General features: G+C 32.1%; 1 pseudogene; it reads left to right on the top strand.

Annotated features, from left to right (window-relative positions):
- The first annotated feature begins 13,334 nt into the window (after nt 1–13,334).
- LOC100734610 (olfactory receptor 51L1-like) lies at nt 13,335–14,286 on the top strand (annotated as a pseudogene).
- The last annotated feature ends 8,539 nt before the right edge of the window (nt 14,287–22,825 follow it).

Genomic DNA, 22,825 nt, shown 5'->3' with positions numbered 1-22,825 from the left:
AATCTGCACTTACCAAACTGTATGTTTTCTGAACATCCCCTTTTATTCCTCCTTTTGTAAAGGAAATGTCACTCAAATTTGTGAAATAACTTGATTCTCATTAGAGGAGCTTATAAAAATATAGGCGAATCACACAGTTTATTACACATGCAACACTAAAAATAATGAGTTGTGTGGACTCATCGAGGCTTTTGCTTAAATATTGTTTTCAAATACATTTTCTTATCTCAAAGAGCCCTAACTCTGTGTCTAATTATTTTTCCTCTCACAAATTTAAACCTTTCTTTGAACAAAAAATCAAAAAGGAAATTTTTGAATGCCTTGTTCTCTACCGGTTCTTTTCTAATTTATTTAGGTTATTTAGACAATTCGATTTCTTATAACATTAATTTTCAAATCATCACATTTCTGCAGATTACCTTTGCTAAATGCATGTATATTTAAGTGACCCATATACAGGTCAGCCCAGATGCTTACAAGTAATTCAAACATACACCCCAAGTAAAAAGATGAACTGAGTCGTTTTCAATCTTTGTGATGTCTTCTTGTGTTTATTCAGTAATATTGCTGGTAAGTAAACCATCCATTTAACAATTATTTCTTTCACTTTGTTGATATTTTTGTTAGCAAGAGCATAAGGGTCAGGAGCCAGGCTGCTAGGGTTTGCATTACTACCTATACATTACTAGCAGTTTGCTTTTTGTTAAAACCTCTCTCTGTATCTACTTCCCTTTGTTCAAAATGGGAATGCTAATCTTATACTCCCTATAATTATAAAAAGGAATAAATAAAAATAAACACTATTTAAGTAGATGTCATTTAGTACCTCTCACTGCTTTACTCTCCAATAATAGAGACTTTACAACAAACTGATAATTTCTCTTCTAAAATCTCTCTCAAGCATTTCTCTTTGAATATATTATTGATATACACCAACCACTCTGACTAAATCATTTAATCTTCCTTGTGTTTTTCAAATACAGTGTATTTCAGTTGTTTTTAATTGAACTTTAATTAACCACGGATAATATTTCTTCCTGAGAGTATTCCCTTCGCATTTGACACAGAATTAAACAAACTTTGTTTCTTGATGCATCTCTGTAATTTTACTCAGCAAATTTTTGAAATTTGTATTATCTTTTTTCCTTATCAAAAAGAGTGCAGGTATTTGAAATCTTTTCATGTTTTGTTTCTTGGATATTTTTTCAAAAATTTTTTTTTCAAAAAAATGAATTTTATATAAGTGCATGATTGACTCATTTAATTATTGAAATAACTTTGATTTCATTGAATTTCATTTTTCTTTTACATAAATTTATAATAGTGGCACTATATATAAATACTGTTCTGAGGACAAATTCTGTCATATGATAGAACCAAGGCAGCACTTAGAAAACTGCTTAAAAGTTAATCAGTGTTTGCTACTGAAGTTTCATAATACTAGTTCAACACAGCTCTATAGATAAGTGAAACATAGGCAAAGTACCATATTTGTTTGTCAATAACAGTAAACTAATCATACAAAATATAAAATACTTCTGCAAAACAAGTAAATCTCATAGCTTGTGTTGTTCAAGACTATATATTTTTAACTATATGTATTATTTCATAAAAATTATTTTTTTGTTGTTTTTTGTTTTATTTTTTGGTATCAGGAATCAAACTCATGACCTGACACTTGCCAGGCAGGCCCTGTGCCACTTAGCTATATCCGCCAGCCTTAATTAAAATTCTTTGCATTAACTAGTTGTACATACAGTAAATTGTTCATATATATATATATATATATATATATATATATATATGCATTTATATGTCTCTGTGATTCATTTAGCATATTATTTACATTTTTCAAAACACTATAGGAATCCAAGATCATGAATTTTATCAGTTCTAGTGACTAAGAGTAGCTTAAATTTTACTGAGTAAAAGAAAGAATGGAAATAGAGAGAGCAAGAAAGAGAAATGACCTGAGATATGGAGAGAAATGAGAGAAGAAACTAAGGAAGGAAAAAAGAAAGAAAAATTTTATGAAAAAATAATTAACACTTTGTGTCTGGCTAATTTTTGTATTCCAGTGATGAATTTGATACATAATTACTGTGAAATTATATAAACAAACTACTTATTATTTATATCATATAAAATACATCTAAAAATATAACTGGCCTGGGATTTAGCTCAGTAGTATAAATGCCTGCCTGGCACATGCCAGGTCATCAGTTTGATCCCCTGTACCAAATAAATAAATGATACAATGATACTAAAATCATAGTGTTTGAATGCAAATGTATGTTGCTGCTTCTCCCTCAAATCCTAACCAGAATATGATATTATTTTTATTCTAACTTTTTCAGAATGACTCTCATGGAAGTGAGTTAACTTTGCAAAAGCATATTCTGTCTTCCTGTTTGCAAACTGTATTCATGAGATACTAACTCAGGACTCAGGCATAGACTATAGAAACAAAAGACACAGTCATGAAAATTAAGAAATCCAGAATTACAAATTAATCTCTTTAAACAAAATGCAAATATCTGATTAATAAATAATCAAATATACTGTAGATGAATACAAGAAATATTATTTAGACAAAACAGATAAAAATTAACCTATAATTTAATTTTAAAATCATTTTACTTATTAAACTCAGTATCTGAAATACAATAAAATATTCAAATCGCATGTATCTTAAGCAAGCAACAATTAATCCCTTTAAACAGGGAAACCAGTTTATTTTTAAATTTAAATTTGACTATTAGTTATTTTCAAATCAACTTTGAATGGGCTTCTTTAAAGTTAAGGTGGTATTTGATTTTACTTATCCCTGAAGTAGTTCACTTTCTGCACAATGAATGGCCTTCAGCTTTCAGAAGTTTCTGTTTGTGGCTTATCCTCCCCTGTGAGACCCTGAAGTCTGCACATCAGTGTGAAGCAACGCCCTATTTCTAGACTTTGACAGTGTGTTACTCATCTCTACAGAACAGGTCTCCTGGGTGCCTCAAGAACTCTACTGAGGTCTAGAAAGCTTTGGGGATTTCCCACTATTCTAACTCAAATTCTTAAACTTACTCTCTTCCTGAGGGATGTGAGAAAAAGGTAGCATATTTTAGACCTCCTGTGTTTCAGTGTCATTCTGTACTGGAGAGAAAAACAGCCATGATTTTATCAGATGCTATGGCTCTGATCCATGTTTACTTTATTGAATGAGAGACAAGTGAAGTACATACTGTGAGCTATGACAAGGTAAAACCAGTTGTTTACAGAGTTAGATACTTTGGTAAATTAAAGAATTTTATTACAAATATTTCCTTGCGTATTATCAACACAAATATGTAGAACTGTTTCATACAATTTTAGAACAAACATAGCAGTCCGCTCCTAGGTAAAATAAAGAAGCTATATTTTTCTAAAAAAATGATATTAACCTAATTTGGTACATGTTACTGTATTACATATTCTATAATATTATTCTATGTCTTGCGTTTTCTCCTCTAAATAATTTATGAAAGATATTTTCTCACGAGAGTACAAAAATAGTTCCCTGAGTTTTGAAAAGCTGCTTTACATTACACAACTAGTAAAGTAAGGATGTAATATAAAGAATTAAATATCTCTTTCATGATCTTGTGTTTGTGTTTTGTATATTTGACAGTGTAGCTCCATAAAAATGTTCAAGTTAATTTGTTGAATCGAGTAATACTTATTTTCATATTTAATTGATGTCAAATATTCTTTAAAAAATGTTGAGTGAATTTGTATCCCCAAAAGAGTAAGACTGTCTGCTTTTTTTTTTCACACATGCTAATATTTAAAACTTTCTAATGTTAGACAAATATGTGAATTGCTCCTCATTTAATTTGGATTATTATATTTCTTGTAAATTATGATAGTGACTTTTGAAAGTACATTGTTGGGCATTTCTCCATTTTACTTTAAAATTTGCCAAATCTGACATTTTAAGACATTCAAACTGATTTTTTTTTTTTTTTTTTTTTTTTTTTTTGTCTTTTGAGACTGTGTCTCACTGTGTCATTCAGTTTGGGCTTGAATTCACTTTGTAGCCCACTGGTCTCAAATTTGCAGTGATCCTCCTGCCTTAGCCTCTCAAGTGCTGAGTTAAGGCCTGCAACAAATTGATATTTTTGAAGTAGTCCTAATCCACATGTACTTTTATATTGGAAAACACCAAGTAATTTTTCAGGAACTATGATGTAGTGTAGGCATTGATTAATGAACATTTATAATGCCAAGCTTCTAAATAGTATACCTTGAAATTATTTCTTCCCTTTATATTCTTGACCTAATTCTACCTCTAGCATGATAAAATATTTTGCACCTAACATTATTCTTGTGAAAGATAGTAAAAGTCATTTGTTTTCAATGATGTCTTGAAATATGAAATGTACTAAATTTAGCTATTTTAAAGAGAATTATTCTGTTATTTTTTCCATGTATATCTTCACATAAACAGCATTAAAATAACAATTCCGACATTTTTAACACTCCAAAAGTGTTCTCTCTGCTGCTATGAAGGCAATTTTTCCCTCTATTGTCTCTAATTCCTTAGAACAAGGTTTCTGATTTCTGACCCCACAGATTTAGCATTCAAAGAAAGTCATGCAAATATACTCATATGGCATATTGATATTGTTAAGTAAGTGTGCTCTTGAGATTTTATCCCTATGGTTGATTTAGTAATAATTAATATTTATTATCGGTATTTAATCTCACTATTATGGCAATGGCATTATTGTTTATCTAAGTATCATTTGAAACTTATATCGGTTGAAATTTAGAAATTCAGATTACAAACCAAACAATGTGGTAATAGGTACATGTGTGAACATGATTTTACTTTAGCTGGTTGAATACTGTGAGTGAAATTTCAATGTCAGATAAGATCTCACATTTTCTGTTATGCCCAAATGAAATTTACTCCACTTCTTCTCTGAGACCTAATAGTTTCCTATTAATTCTGGATAGAGATGTAGAGATATGTCATGGTTTTATTTTTCATTTACTTAATGACTAACCATGGTGAAATTTTCCATACCACATTATTTCTTAGCATGTATACGTCAGTAAAGTAACTGTTAAACAGTTTGGACATTTTTACAGTGTTTAGTTTTTGATTCTAAATTTTGAGAACCCATCACATATTGTATATCAAGGTCTTTCAAAAATGTCCTGAGAAAATATTTCATTTCAGTTTGTAAATCATTATATATTTTTGTAACTGTTGTCACTCAAAATGTTGCATTAACTTGGGGCAAGAAATTTTGTTATTTTCTCTCTTCTCAGGTTTATGATTTTTGTATAAAACATTAACATTGCAGATATTAATGGGTCATAATGTGATGCTTCGATATATATATATATATATATATATATATATATATATATATATAATGAAAAAAGCTTAAATCAGGCTAAACACATCTCTCTCTTGACGTTCACAGCATTTATCTTTCTGTAAACCTTTTTAAAATGCTTTGTTCTTTCTAAAATATGAAGTGCCTTGTCACCTATATTCACTCTTCTGTATAAAGGCACATAGGAACTTTTTCTAACTCAGTACCGATTGACCACCCTTTCTGCTACTCTCTCCAGAATCTCGTAACTATCATTCTATTCCCTATTTCTTCTATGAGAGCAACATTTAAAGTATATTGTTTATAGTTAATATACCATTTTAATATACCATTCTCATCTACCTAGTACCTTCAATATGTTCTTTTTCTATCGGGTTATTAGCCACTGTCAGTAATTTGCTTATTATTTATGGTCTTTTTTGGACCATAGTGATGTACAAAATTTAACAATAGACCTGAAGTTACATTCGCTTCATAATTCATTTCTGAATGTGAAAATTTTTTTATGTATACATTCTCTTATTATCGTTTTTCCCTTGTGCAGTACTGGATACAATGCATTATCACAGGAAACTCGGGAGGATTCCTTCTATGAGATCATATCTGACAGCAATGATTTTCTAAAACCTCTTTTCCTTTGTAATTGTGAATTTATGTTACCTTCACAATATCACCCCATTTGCTTTTTTACATCAATTTTTTTCAATTGAGTTCCCTACCAATGTACACATTAATAAGCATAGATTTGGGAGTGCTAGATAATATTTATACATATTCTTCTGTAAAGTGACTGCCAATCAAAACTCTCAACTCTTCTACTGTACCTCCATAATTAAGATTTATTGTAGAAGCTTATAAAATCCCAAAGGTCACAGGTTTCTTCATTTTTATTCTTGAGTTTCAAGTAGATAAATCTTACCATACTGAGAATCTCAAAAAGGGGCCAATGCTTCATATACTTATGTGATTTGAAAATTTACACTCATAAATTAGCTTCATTGTACTACTAGTAGGATACGTGAGTCTGTCGCACAGTGAAGACACACATGGATTGAGACAAGCCAGTGGCCGGTAATTAAATTGCTTCTGCCTTTCACATGGGTTCTCCACCATAATTGGTAGCTGCCTAAATCACAGATTATGCACGTATTTAACTACAGATGGAACTTTTGGAGAAGAGTTTTCTATCACACAAAACTTTTGTGGAAAAAAAAAAAAGAGACAAAAGTGGGAAATTCTCAGAAGATTTTTGGAAGATCTTTCAAAATAAAACTTACCCTTTAAGGTTTTTATACTATGGGGATTTTTTTTTTCCTTTTTATCGGTACCAGGGATCGAACTCATGACTGCCTTCTTACAACCGCAGGTGCTTATGCCGCTGAGCTAAATCCCCAGCCCCACCATGGAGACTTCTGATGTTAGTCAATGCTGGACTCCAACGTGCTGTGTCTCCCATCTTCCACATGAAATAATTATTTTATACCACCATAATTGTTCAGTGAGGACTCAGACAAGACAAAGTGTTTCTCTTAACAAGTAAAATCTTCACCAGTGAAAGCCTTCTATTCCGTTTGAGTATGGAAACGTTTCTTTAAAGTGTTCACCTCTAACAACTCATAAAAAATTCCAATAGGAGACTTCCCTCAATATTAGTTATTTTGAATGTTAATAATGTGAGCTATGAGTTATGGGTTTTGAACAAATGCTGGGAAAGTAAATATAAATGAAATGTAAAATGTATCACTTGCACAAAAGAGAACAGTATGTTGACATGGTCTTCATAGTGTTTCAGATGAAGATTAGCAGTTGGAATATTTATAGTTTCAGAATCTAGGCTTAGATAATCTAAGATATCCCTTTGAAAATGGAATTTTAATGGCAATAGTTAAAGTTGATGACATAAAACATTGTTCTTGGTAGACATGGAGTAAGATAATAAAGAAGGTCTTATAAAATAAGTTACTCCATGGTAAATAAATTAAGCATTATGTGAGAAATTATTAGGTTTCTAAATTATTTTCATTCTTTCAGATAATCACAATTATTAAGCAAATTTATTTGCAAAAATTAATTAAATATTTGGATAAAATATTTGTTTTTTTATATCTATCTCCCTGTATAACAACTTCTTTGAATAAATAAGAAAATTGGCACAAATAACTTCAATTAAATTCCTGGTATAATCAGTCTTATGGGCATCTGATGTCATCAGTTATGCTGACCACTTCATGAATAGGAATAAAACAAATTTTTATTTAGTATAGCCAAGTTTGGCTGTTGTATGTTGTTGGTTCAATTCTAAAATTATATTTAGCTTTTGTTTATCCCTGAAACCTCTGAGATGTTGTATTTATTGATGGATTTTATATTTGTACATAATATAGGCATTGCTCAGTGTCTCAAGTACAGATGAGACATTAAAACATAATACTAACATGTATTTTATAAGACAGCTGCTATTTTTAAGCAATGATATGTTTATTTAATACCTTCACTGTACTAAGCTTTGCTATATCTTATATATCAACAGAACAACGATGCTAACAATTACTAGTACTCCTAGAGATAATCAAATTACTTATTTAGACGTGTTATCTAGATCTACCTTCAAATTTGGGAGATCAGATCTATGGAAACATCTTACACAATTTTTCTTTCTCTAGTGAAATCTGCCCTTTATGTAAAGGTCAGATTCTAAGTAGAGAGGAATTTACCTATTTCATTTAAATATAGTCCATGATTTAATAAGGAATTATTAAGCCATGCATAAATGAACAGGAAAAAAAAAACAATAAGTGTGTCTCCCTAAACAATAACTTGCTGCTCCCTTTTGAATACTATTCCATATTGCGTGCTTTGTTTTACAATTATTAGTGGTGTCTATTCCATGATACTAATGACACAAGGATAGAGAACTTCAGGTTGAGTATAACCAGGAAAGAAAGCTACTCTACACACATTTTCACTGATGTGATTTTCAAATATTGTGTTTCTCGGCAGTGGAGAAAAATAAATAGTTTTCATCTGAGAAGACATATTTTACCTGTAAAACTTAGATCATATAAATTATAACTTGGAGTTTATTTCTGCTAGATATATTGAGAGCTGGTTATATTACAGTTTTCTATAGAAACAGAAACTATAGGATTGACATAAACATGTATAAAAGGTCTTTTGTTATACGAATTAACCTAAAAAGTTACGGAGTTTTAAAAAATCTTACAGTATGCTACCTAGAACTTGTAAAACTAGAAGTCATTAGTTTATTCAGCCTAAGTAGGGAGACCTGGAAATTGTGGGATCATTGTTAACTGTAGGTCTGAATCTAGAAAGCAGAGAGTTAGGAGGTCCTATCAGCATAAGAGAAGAGGATGCTTCAGCAAATAGTGACAGCAAATTTATCCTCCTTTGACCTCTTAGTTCTATTCAGGTTCTCAGTGGACTGACTGTTCTCCATATTTGGCCAATGGTTGGGCATCGCCTGTTTTATAAATTTTACTGAGTCAACAGCTAATCCATTCCCTCACAGACATACATAGACATATAATTTTACCAGCTCTGGAGGTACCTTTAACCCAGTGAAGCTAATGATAAAAAAATAACAGAGACAAATATAATATGAATCATGTATTCCTCTTGAATACTAAATTATCTACATACATAACAATTTTCTGATGTAGTTCAAATAAATTGAACTACCTAACGTTCAATCTTTTCAAGAATAGCAATGATTTGATATGAAGATTGGTATAATATAAAAATGTTATGCTTAAATTGAAAATGTAAGTGATAAAATATATAATATTTAAATTTCCACACATGAGTCATCATTATAGGTAATAAATTCCTAGGAAGGTAAATGAATTCATGGGTTTGCCTAGCCTGTAAGATTATGCCCATGTTTTTGTTTGAAACTGCATAATCAGAAATATTCTTTTTTAAAATTTTTATTATTTTAAACGTAGTAAAATACAACAGAACAAGATAAAACAAAGCCAGTTGAGACAGTGCAGTGAACTTGGTACAGAACTTCAAAGCAGGTTACTGGGATATCAGTAATGGTAACCATAGTATAACTCATTATCTTCACAACAATTGTTCTTTCAATCCCGTATAGCAAAATCAAATGAAACACAGAGCATAACAGAACTAATTGAAACAGAATATTGAATAGATCAATACAATTAATCAGAACAAAGTAAAACAGTGACAACAATATTTGCCTTTAAAGAGATGGTAGAAGGAAATCCTCCCTATTTGCTATATTGCATATGGTCAACTTCCTAAGAGATTCTTAGACCTCTGGCTCCCATTTGCTAATGGGGGGAGATGGGATGTTTGATTCTCAGCCCACCTATCAGTAGGCTCATGGCTGTCTACCAAGGAGGTGAATTTGTTGCCTAAATTCCAACATGGCAGGGATCTAGGGAGACGCTGGGTGGTTTCTCCACTGGGCCACTGCAGCTTGCCTGAGCCACGGCTGCTTACTCAGGAAGCGAACTGCTTGCTTGATTTCGCAGCACCCTAAGTCCCAACATGGCCAGAAATATTCTTGAACACATAGATACATGTATATGTCGTCATGATTCATTTCATATTTCCAACATACAATATGAATTGAACAATAGTTCAACTCAAGTGCCTCTGATTAAACAAACTTCTGGGAATTCCCAAAATATGTAAAAGAAGAGTAACTCTAAAAAGCAGGTGATACATTTAGAGAAAATAGACTTTAGAGTGGATAGACATGACATCATAATTTAATAAGTAATTTCAGGTGAAAACACTCATTAGTAGGCCATTGTGAAGCATTTTTATAAATCAGCTACTTTGCACTTCAGATCAAGACCTCAAAGAGGTTTCCCAAGAGATCACTGTCAATAAGAGAGAGTTGTGAGGTTAATAAGGAGGCTAAAGCAGCTCACAAGTATTCCTGACTTTGCACAAGATGGAGAGAGCTTTCCTTGTGGTACATTTTAGCAAAGCTCTGCCTTGAGATGCCAAGTGAGGGAGAAAACTTGGCTTACCTAAATCTGAAACAGGACTGACATCAAAGAACTTTGCATAAATTAGTGAGTACAAAACATTTATATCATTATATAAAAAGTCCTAGGGGCTTACAGGATGTTTCTGTAAAACTATCCTTGTCTGCTTTTCTCTAGTTCCTAAGATAATCTGAGCCAATGACATGAACCAAGGAAGGAAGGAAACTTAACATATCTCTTACATTGAGAAACAGAATTATTCTTGCCTATTAAAATGTGGCCATGATGTTTGACCTTATTCCTGAGCATAAACCCTTTGGGAATCAAAGAGTATAGATTCTAACAGCTTATATAAATAAATAAAAGTGGGAAATGTTTTTAAAAAATAAATAAAATACTTAAAAACTCATGAATGAGAACAAGGCATGACAAAGACATTTGGCAAAAGTCCCTTAATTAAAAAGTGTCTGGTGATTCATCTTAAGTAGAATGTGCTCTTACCAGAGACGCATTAAGGTAGAGAATATTTTCTGTTTTAACAACAAAACTCAATTTTAAAAAATTGTAACAGAGCTTCTGAAGCTCATACTTATTTTCTGAAGATAGAACATGCAAATATATTAATGCTTTATTATTTCTTCTGAACATTTCATCCCAATAGACATAGACTGACATTTTGAGAAAGACGATTAACCTGAAAAATGAAAGTAGAAAAAGGTAGACAGACTAACTTTGTTTCTCACACTAAAAGACAATGAACAAATTTAATGCAAAAATTCTGTTGCTGTTTTCCTCAGACTTTTCCCTGGCCAAAAATCAGGGTGATATGTGAATTGAGTAGGACCAGCTAGGAAATAATCCACCAACTTCAGCTAGGGATTGTGTGACTTAGTCAAGGAATTAAATTTTGGTTGCATAGCTCTACAAGACCTAATAACAGTAGAACTGACATTAGTGAGTAAGGCTAGGTGAGCAATTAGAGTGATTAATATATACAACCAGTATGCAACTTTTATGAAGACAACTGCAAAGAAATATGAAGCTATGTGATTATCAATTTAATTTTTTCAATGCAGAATATGATAACAGGTAGATAAGAAAAAGTGTGCACTACACTCTCTGTGGCAGAAGATCAAGTGCATTTAAGATGACTTTATCTGAATGAATGTTTGATAGCACAGAGCTTGAAAACAACCTTGTGTCCCATGTGTTGTGTATTATCCTAAAATATTTGGCAGATTTCTCACTTCTAAGACAAAAGCAGCTAATCGAGTCAGTTTAAGTCTTTGTTAGGGTAACAAAAATAGTCTCTGTCAGGCAGAGAAAAATAGTATTTATTTAATGTGTGAGTGAACAAATAATATTTTTTGACATAAATCAATGTAATCGGTATCACAGTTTATCAGAAAGTACTTATTAAAGCACACATATGTACATAAGGTTTAAAGTAGATTTGTAAACTATCACTAGGTATGATTAATTTATGTCAACATTATTTAGTCCTGAAATAAAAAAGATCACATGGATGAAATTTTAAAGTATTATTGATACAGTATTCAATATTTAATGTTTTCTAATTATAAGGAAATATATATTCAATTTTAAATTAAAAACCATTATATTGATCAATGAATAAAATGTATAGCAAAAGTTCATTTAAAATTTCATGTATGACAAAGTAATATTTCAAAGTAAAACAAAAATTTTAAAGAACTAAGTGAAAACTATATCCAAAATATCATTTCACATACCAGTAATGATCATTACTTTTGTTACATTAAACAATACAAAATTGACAAAAGTTCCCATGTTTAATTATAATTCATGTGCTCATGACATGCAGAAAATATAGAATATTAAAACCTTCTCATAAACTATTTTATATGTGTCATTTTAAACCAAGGTAGTAAGATACACACTAGTCGTGATGTACTATTTTAGCTACAGTTTCTGGTATTAGTTTGAATTAACGTTGCAGTGGTCCCTTTTATCTTTATGTTATATAAACTAAGAAAAACAGTATGAATTGCCTGGGTTCTTTGGGTACTATTTTTACTCTACATAAAATAGCCGTGATCAATTATCTTTTTCCATTTTCATTAAGCCCTTACAAGGAAGTTTTTTGAGTAGGAGCAAAAACAGCATACAATTATTTTTTTTTTTCTCACAACTTCTTGCATAGAAAGGTTTTTTCTTTCCATAGACCTTAGGAATCTCCACTAAAGATTTTTAAAACATTTCTTGATTGCATAAAAAGTTTTCCACATTTAAATACTTTTGTTATTTTTCTTCAGTATATCCAAATTGCCAATATTGTCATTCTTGCTCCAGGGTCATTATACAATAAAATAATTATATGACCATAGCAATGCTAAAGGTCCACAGAAGTAGACCTGAGAACTCAGACGATGCATGAATTACTAAGGGGCATGTGTGCAACATAAATACAGTGAACTAAAGGGTCACTAAGATTTGTAGGGGCAACAGGGCAGAATGGCAATGAATACAATGTCACTACAAATAGTAAGTATCTCAAATGTAGGAGTAGCTTTTTCTTGAATTACTCCTTGAATTTGTTCAGACTACAATTGGCCATGAATAACTGAAACACTGAAAAGAAAAATTTTGGACAAGAGAGGATAGCAGTATTTACCTGCACAGTATTTAGTTTAATTTTTCATTTTCAAAATCACTATGCCAGTAACATGACTTACTTAAATTAAAAGTTAAATTTTAAAATTTTCTTTTTATTGCTATCAAAAGGTAATCATACCCAGTGATGCTGGTAAAGAATTTTTTGATACTTAGTATAGAGGCTCAGACTACATACTGGTGAACAGTATTTAACCCCATTTAAAAACCCTATAATTGTTAGCTTAAAATGAGAAACACAAAGAGTAGTCAAATTGAAAGCTCAAACCACATATCGATAATGCTGTTTTCTATTTTAGGAAATTCAAACTCCTCTGAAATCATGTTCCTTATGAACAGCACAAATTGCACCTTCTCCAGCTTCCTGGTCACAGACATCCCAGGGCTGGAGGCTGTGCACATCGGGGTCTCCATACTCTTTTGCGCCATGTTCCTCATCACCTTGGTGGGCAACGTGATCATTATCACAGTTGTCTGGAGGGAGCACAGCCTCCATGTGCCCATGTAGCTCTTCCTGGCCATGCTGGCTGCCTCTGACCTGGGCCCGTCCCTCGTCACCTTCCCCATCATGCTGCGCATCTTGTGGCTGGATGCTCGAGAGCTGACCTTCCCTGCTTGCTTCACCCAGATGTTCTTCATTCACACTTTTCAGATATTTGAGTCTGCTGTTATTCTGGCAATGGCCTTTGACTGCTATATGGCCATTTGTCAGCCACTTCACTACTCTTCCATCCTCACTCACAAGGTGATTGCAAAGATAGATATTACAATTGTTCTTCGAACTATGACAGTTCATGTGCCTCTGCCTATCCTCTTGAAGGGGCTGTGCTTCTGTAGCTATAATGTACTTTCTCATTCCTACTGCCTGCATCCTGACATCATAAAGCTCTCCTGCTCCAATACTAGGATAAATAGCATCTTTGGATTATGCATTGTGCTCTCCACCATGAGTCTGGACTTTTTCCTCATTCTTCTTTCTTACGTGTTGATTCTGAATACTGTGCTGAGCATTGCCTCCCACGCTGGGCGCCTCAAGGCTCTCAACACCTGCATCTCCCACCTGTGTGCTGTGGTTCTCTTCTTCACACCCATGATCTGCCTGTCTATGCTGCACCGCTTTGGCCCCAGGCTTCCCTCGCACGTCTATGTGACCATGGCCAACATGCACTTCCTTGTTTCTCCCGTGATGAATCCCATTGTGTATGTGGTGGAAAACCAAGCAGATTCGGGACAAAATCTTGAAGCTCTTCTTTAAAAAACAACCTGCTGAATAAAAAGCTGCATTTATAACACAAATCTTGAGAAACTAATATAGAAATAATGCATCACTTTTCCAACTTTTTTGATATGGATTCTCTTTACATATTCTCATGTATATTAGGAGACAAACAAATAAAATACCCCAAATTTTTATCTTCAATGTACACTGGTCATTCTTTTTTATATTCTGCTATAATCTTTGCTTAAAGTTATCATACAAAGTTCTGTAGAGTTTTTACATTTCATATTGGCAATTATTTCTCTCAAATTTTGGAAATTTTTTTCACTTGTCTAGTTATTCATTCTGCCTATATAACACATTTCTATTATTAAACTTGTCATATATTTGGTAGTCTCTATCTTAACAATCCCAGTAAATATATCAGTGTCTAAGTTGAATATTTTGTAATATACAAGCATATTTTGTCCTGAATTTCTTTCCTATACTTTATTTTGGTTTTACTATCTTATGGAAGTAGGTGTGTATAGTTTGCTAAAAACAAGATAAATATAAAACAATCTCTCTGATTTTTTTTTAAAAATGTATTTTTAAGTGTTAACAAAATGAAGCACCTATTTCACAGTCTGTGTTTTCGCTTACGTAATAATATTTTTGACTGCATCTAAAAAGTCCATGCCTGAATGTGTTGACCTTGTTTTAATCTTTCTACCATGTATTCACCTATTAGGACAGCACACGGTGTCCATGAGCATGTATAATTGTTGTGCATCAGTGATATATGTATGAATTAGTTAAAATAAATTTAAATATTTTATGAAGCAAAAGAAGAGGACTCATTTATTTTGCTACTTTAAAAAAGTTAAACATAAAAATAAAAGTTTTTGATTTTTGATGACTCCACTGACTCATTAATTTCTTAGACTGAAATAATTCTCTCATAGTTCTTATGACATGTTAAATTCAAATGTACATTTGTTTGACTGCAAAATCATATTATTGTCTGTTTAAAATATCTCACTTGTTCAGACAACAGTCTTTATTTTAATCCCATCCATGTAACATCAAAAGATATAAACATTCCCCAGCTTGTCATGATTTTATTTTCCTATGTAAGAAAGACAAACCATTGTTTTCACTATATTAACTTGTATTTTCTTCAAGCTTGTGTTTTCTAATTAAAAACATTTTTATTGGCAAGCAAATCAGATTATTTTTTAGAAAAATTAGTTTGTCACTGTTAATTGATACTACATACATCATCTTTCTTTTTATAAGTTCCCGGGTAAATAGTCAAGGCTTTGAAATAAAATGAAAGATAAAAAATATTTCAGGGATCGCGTAGGACATAGGACAGAGCTGAAAAAGAATTTAGACTGAAATTTGGACAAGAATTTCAGGTTCTCCTTACTCATCAACTTTATCACCTTTCTGTTCATCACCATCACTGTTATTTGTCACCATGGACCCTGAGTCTGCCATGCTTCCTTTTCCCCATCAATGATTGCTTGATTCATTTTCTATGCTGACTCGTAGATAGAAAAATTGTGACAAGGAAATATTAAAAATTGTTTTGAATGAAAATATTTTAAAAATCATGATCTCATCAACATCTAAAAATAGCATCTGACCAATGTTTCTTGTGGATTCCACATGAGACATGTGGGAAACTGTTCTAAGCAGTCGGTTCTGAGGAAATAGTTTCACAGGAATTCTGAGATAATATTGATGAATATAAAATAAAAATATGTCAAAATAATTTGTAAAGAATAAAAAAGTCTTTGCATGAGTTTCATTTTAAAAAAATATTGACTAGTATATGTTTGCAATGCGCAGTGAACATGTTTCTTTTGGAGTACAGGTTCATGTCTCATTTTCCTCCTTTTCACCTATTCTTCCCCTCTCCTTTTCCCACGTCTGCATCACAAATCCACAAAATCTCTCTGTTTCCTATCATCCATTTTACTCTTTTAATTAATGAATTTGATTTACTATTTTAACTACCTATTTTATTACTTTATTTTACTTTTGTAAATGCTTATTCTTTGGGTTTCTCAAATAAAAGAAACCATGTAATCTATAGCTTTCTGGGTCCATTTTATTGCATTTAGCATTACAAAATTAAGGTGCATCCATTTTTTCTAAAAATGATTCAAATTTGTCCCTTTTATGGCTGAGAACATCTCCATCATGTATGTACTTTACTTTTTCCTTATCCTTTTTTCGGATGATGGGTATAAAGGATGGTTCCTTGATCTAATTCTTATGAGTTGTGCTCTATAAACAATGTGTGTGCATGCACAATTGCAATATGATATGCTTAACTCTTTTCAATTTCCCTAGGTTTTGATGAAAAGAATCTGAAACTGTGTAGAGTAAAACATAATTAGCATGCTTACATGTTGACAACAGTATACAAAATTCTGTAACATAACAAGCCCATCAATAGAGGTAGAATTGATAAGCCTTAGAGGTGAAAAACAGACAATGCAGTTTCTTACCTAAACACAACAGATTATGAGCTTCTTTTAGACAAAAAATTTCAAATCTGTAAAACAATTTTTTTTACATTTGAAATGATTACTTAGAGGATTATAAGGAAAGCATTAATTTATTGCTCAGACCTTTTAAATTTGATTTCTTGCATGCTGCTTTCTTGCATGTTGTTCTATGAAATCTCAGATGCAGTGAACATGGTGGAGTAAGCCTGTAATTTAGTACTCAGGAGTGTGAACAAGAACGATCACTTTGAGTTCAAGTCCAGTATGGTCTACATAGTGAGTTGAAGGCCAAGCTGAATTACATAGTGAAATCTTTCTCAAATAACCTAAATAATAAAAATAAGAAAAGAAGAAATCTCAGGTAAGTTTTTTAACTATCTATCTATCTATCTATCTATCTATCTATCTATATGTATGTATATATTAACATATTTCCCTTTTCTTTGGATTGCTGAGGCATCCCAATACCTACATGTACAATGAACTGTCTTTTTTAACCAGCATAGATATCTGTAAACATGAACAACTACACCAATTTTCCCTAAATGTAATTGTAAACCTTGAAATCATAAAGTTGTCCTTAGTTTGTTGATAGCTTTTCTTAAACTATTTGATTAAATGATCATTTCAAATTTCAACTAAGATGCTTCCATACCAATATCTCTAAATAAGTTATTATAAAAAAGATATCAGACTCTTCATTATTCTATGCAAATAGCCACAGTGGTGTGAAAATAAGAATACTGAGTAATATTTTCAAAAATCTAATAGAAACTTGCTTAGGGAAAAAGTGTCATTACCAATGTTTAATTTCATCTTACAAATGCAAACTATACTGAGCTCTTGACATTGATCAAGAGTTAACAAATTGTTATAGTAAACAAGCAATTTGTTTACTATAACACTAAAAGTATAAGCCACAATGTATAAACAAAAAATAGAGCATAATGTCAAATACAATTGAATAACAAATAAAATAATCAACAAAAGGAAAAGAAGATGTGCCAAATAGGAAAACTAATTTGCAAATCACTCTGGTACAGGATTAGTGTTCAAAATAAATAGGCAACTCCTACAATTTAATTTCAAAAATAACTCCATAGAAATGGAAACTTTATTCCATCTTAACAAAATAATAATGCCTTCTATTTTTGTTACTGTTGTTACTAAATGATTATAGAGCATGTTTATAATGGTTGATATATTATCTCAATCTGAGAAAGTTAGAGGTTTAACTAAATGATTCAGCAAGGGTTCAGGGTCCTAATTTTGTCACACCCTCGGCCTGTGTAGGATGAGATCGTGGAGATGGTGTGAGGGCTACAACCACCTGAGGGGTGCAGCCTGCAAGCAATAAACTGGAAATGAGGAAGAACTGATAATTGGTTCTTTGGAGGAGCTCCAGTCATCCCCTTCAGCTTTGACCTGGTCTTCTGGCTTCTGGTGCAGACTGTTTGGCTTTAGCCCAAAACTCTTTAAAATTCTGGTAGAGACTTCTAGCCTTCCAGCACAGATACTTCAGCATTCCATCACAGATCTATCAGTTTCCAGATATGGATCGTACAGGACACTGCAGTGAGCTTCAGGCCTTGAGCAGGACCCTTCAGCATCTAGCTTGCAGATCCCTTTGCACACTTCCTTGTCCTACTCTGTGACTGACCATCTTAAATAAATCTTGGAATTTCATATACATTTCCATATATTGTGTTATATCTGCTTCCCTAGTAAACCCTGAATGATACAATGCTGTTTTGATATTTATATTCCTATGCTTCCTGGTGTTTATATAATTGATCTTCTCCATAGATATAAATTCGTTGTTAGAAGGAAATTTTTTTCTCATTTCACATTATACTAATATGTTATGAATTTGTAGTCATGCTAATTAAATTTTAACTTTTATTATGACAATATTATATTTAAAAAACAAATTTAATAAGTAGTGCAAGCAGATACTATACGTTAGTTATCAATTTTTTTTTCTCCATGATAACATTTGGCAAATTTTTAGTGCAGTATCAAAATTGCAATATTAGCCGTGGATTTAGCTCAGTGACCTAAGTGCCTGCCTGGCAAGCCTGAGGTCATGAATTCGATGCCTGGTGCCAAACAACAACAACAAAACAAAATTGCAATATTTTCATAGATATAAATATTTATATTTCACATTTTACTTTTTTATATGCATATATTTAGCTCTATATATTTTTCTTTAATTGACCTTTAGCCAATACTTTCAATGCCTTTGACTTTAGCATGGTGATATCCTAAAAAAGGCATCCTTCATGACATGCAGTTCCATGTCAACAAATGTCCACTGAAAAACATGTTTGTGTAAGGTAGGTAGCATTTTAGGAGAATAATGGATGAAGGCAGAAAGTCAGATTTACTTCACACTTCAGAATACTAAAGTAATTTCTATATACAGTGAATAAAGGTTTATATCTAAATTATTTCTGAATTAAAAATTTACTACAATTCAATGAGGAGCATTCAGTGAAATGTGATTCCTTCGGTGGTTTTACATAAAATGTAAGGGATCCTACAATGCATATAGTAATTTTATTTAACTTAGTATGAGTAAAATTGAGTTCATGCAAATTCTGATACCACCATGTGAAACACTGTATTCATCAGTTTTGTTCCCGCTTCATCTAATGTGAAATGAACCAGCGTTTGAGCCAACGTTGTGGGATTCCTAGGCAGTAAAACGTGCTAACTGTCAGATCCAGAAAGCTCCATTCTCTGGGGAGAGTCACACTAATAAGAAGGTGCTTCAATTCAGGTCACAGGCGTCTCCAGTTCTCCACACAGTAAAGAAAACTGTTCTGCAGGACTTTAGCAACAATGCTGTTTGATATACGAGGTGAGATAAAAAACAAGTTTTCTAAAACTGAGTTTGAAGATAAAATTAAGGCCAAAGAAGATTTTAATAATATTGGTGAATGGAGAAAAAGGGAATCACAGAATTTTGAGGAATGATATTGTTTCCATGACACTGATCTTGATATTTTAGACTCAGAATAGGTGTCATAGAACGACATAAAAGAAATGAGTTTAAAGTATTTGTGAATTGTTGAACAGAAATGCTATCCATATTTATAGCTCGCATTTGAGGTTCATCACATTGCTGAACATAAGCATTTATTGAGGTTGAGGCCAAAGGCTTTTGATTTTGAAAATACAAATAATCCAACAACAGAACATTGAGAAGAAATCAAGCAGCAGATGAGTCTAGCTGGGGTGCGTGCATGCCTGTGCTAATTCTCCCACCCTTCCACTCACATACAACACACAAGCACACAAAGACCAGGCAGAGTGTATGTTTCACAAATGGGAAAGGAGATGTCTAAATCCTTTCTATCAAAGGCAGCATAATTCTAAGTAAACGGGAAAATGCCCATGGCGCTTATGAAATTACTGTTAACTTCGTTTACATTTTTCAAGATAAGACATAATATTTAAATTAATCACTCTACTCACTTCTATAATTGTCACCCAAATTAATGTAGGTTGATACTCTGATCTATAGTTGGAAATGAACTAATGAAGCAATAAGCAGAATATTTATGATTGTTATGCTTTAAGTCAAAATAAAGGAAATCTTGAATGTTTTTAAACATTTTTTCTAGGACTCTTCCCCTGATCAAGAATCAGATTCAAGAGGTACTTTAACTAAATATTAGTACATATAAGAAATAGTCTATTTGCTCCCAGAATAAAGAAGTGTTTTATTTCATTTTGTTTGTTGAGAGAGGGTCGCACTTTGTAGTTTAGGTTGGCCTTAAACAGACTAAGTAACCAAATTGGCCTTGAAATCAGGGCAATGCTCCTGCCTCAGTCTCCCAAGTAATCCCAAGCACCACCATGCTCAGGTTGGAATGAAGATTTTGAAGTGTGTATTCACAGAAAGGTTCACAAAATACAATAATGACATTGATGAACAAAAGAAAGTGAAAAATTTGGACAAACTGTATGAAATATTTAAAAATTTAAATGCATGTAGCATTATTGTATAGAAAAATGAAGAATAGGTATGTAATGTGTGTTTAGCTTCCTAAACACTAGAAGCCTTGAGAGGTGACCTAGAGAATATATGTGCCACAACTCAAATATATTCAGTGCATGTTTTGTCCAGGATAAATAATGAATGATATAATGGAGTTTCCCTGCGTATTTTACAGTGCTTTTATATAAATATATCTAGTATATGTCTGCTATTTTTAAACAAACTAGTTCATATTAATAGTTTTTATTCTTGCTATAAGCTTAAATTCTATTTTAGAGTTAGGAATCTGGACCAAATCATCTATAAAGGATTTGGCTGAATAAAGTAGGAGCAGATGATCAATACTGAACCAAGTCTGTGAAGTAGGCTAGTGTACTGCTCTTGTTAATTATAGAACTGCAAACAATTTTCACTTTCAAACATATAATAGTCATTATGAAAGAAACCCTTATGTATTGTTAAATAAAATTTTAAAATTTCTCCACAAATTTAAGAGTCTATATGCTTTTTGGGCAAGCATTAAAATCTACACTCATGATTTTTACATTTTGAATTTTACAGCAATATTTTTATATTTTATTTTATTATGTACATAATTTAAGTAAGTTTTTGATTAACACAATTATTCCATGCTATGCAGTGAGGCATTGAAAAAGTGTGATTTGCTTACAATCCATATGATAAATGTGTCATGCAGTGTAAATAAAATTCAATTTCTTTAAAATAATAAAAACATACCCCCAAAGCACCAAATCTTATTTTTAGAGAATACTTTCCTATTATTATGTCAAATACGTAAAATAGTTCCCAAATAACTACATGCATTTTTAATTTCTATACTCATCTCTCAAGAGAAAAGCAAAACACAGGAAAAAATGCTATAAATAACTAGTCTAACATTTAGCATTTCTAGCCAAGGCTGATAAAAAATTCTACAATAATACAATTCTATGAAAATGCAGAAAATTAAGACTGTACATTATTTTAATTAACATTTCACTTAAAGTGTTATGCTTTAATTTTTCATTTTAAAATAATACCATAATTGGGGCTGGGGATTTAGCTCAGCGGCATAAGAAACTGCCTTCCAGGCAGGCAGTCGTGAGTTCCATCCCTGGTACCAATTTAAAAAAAAAAAAAAATTAGCATAATTACTTGATTTAGAAAAAATGAAAATCAAACTGTCTTTCCACTTCTGGGAATCCTTTCTCTTTTGACCCTAGGAAAGGAGATATTCTGTGCATTACTTGTGTAAAGACAAAGAAAACAAACTCAAAACAAGATGCAGGCCAGATACTGACTTCTGAAATGTTGGGGCCCATGGATATCTGTTAGAGTTCTTTTTAAGATGCACACTGGAAAGTATAATGGATCTCAAATCCTATAGGTTGACATTATTTACCAAGGCACATGAGCTTTCCATGATCTGGACTTGGCCCTGCTTGCTTCCCTCATTTTCCACTATGGTGCAACATATTATGTGATGCTTTGCACCAAGAATTTGAGGTGTATCAGCAAAGGGAGAGGCCATGGGCTTCCTTATGATTACCACCACTGATTGTATTTATTTATAATGGTTTATTTCAACCTTACATGAAGATCTGTGGGAGAATATACAGATGCATAAATCAGTAAAACTGCTATCCATCTCATGTGAATCTATTAGAAATGACAGATATTCATATGCAACATTAAAGGAATATAAACAAGTTCTGTACTAAATGTTCAAGAGTAGTTGAGATGAAAACAATCTCCACATGCAGATCTCTATTCATATTGTACTTTAGGTTTATGTATCCACTAAACAAATGTGACGGAAATCAAGGAAAACAAAAGAAGAGATAGTTAATGATCATCTTTGGGTGTCTTTGGGGAGACAGTTCCCATGGCTTATCTACTGCTTTCTTTAGTCTTTCTGATTTCTCATCTCCAAAACTGTCATGAATTACACCCTCATTTAAGAACACAAAAGAAGAGATATGTGTCAGTGACTGAAGTTTCCAAGTGCTTGGCTGTGAAATTTAAGAGATGATATTTTACAGTTTAAATGTATTACTGTGACTTACGGTGGTCAGTCTGTATGG

Source organism: Cavia porcellus, unplaced genomic scaffold (genome assembly GCF_034190915.1).
Source record: "Cavia porcellus strain 051 isolate PalLab524CR breed Dunkin Hartley unplaced genomic scaffold, mCavPor4.1 scaffold_9, whole genome shotgun sequence".
Lineage (NCBI taxonomy): Eukaryota > Metazoa > Chordata > Mammalia > Rodentia > Caviidae > Cavia > Cavia porcellus.
The sequence above is the reverse complement of the archived record's forward strand: the minus strand, read 5'-3'. Positions and strand labels throughout refer to the sequence as shown.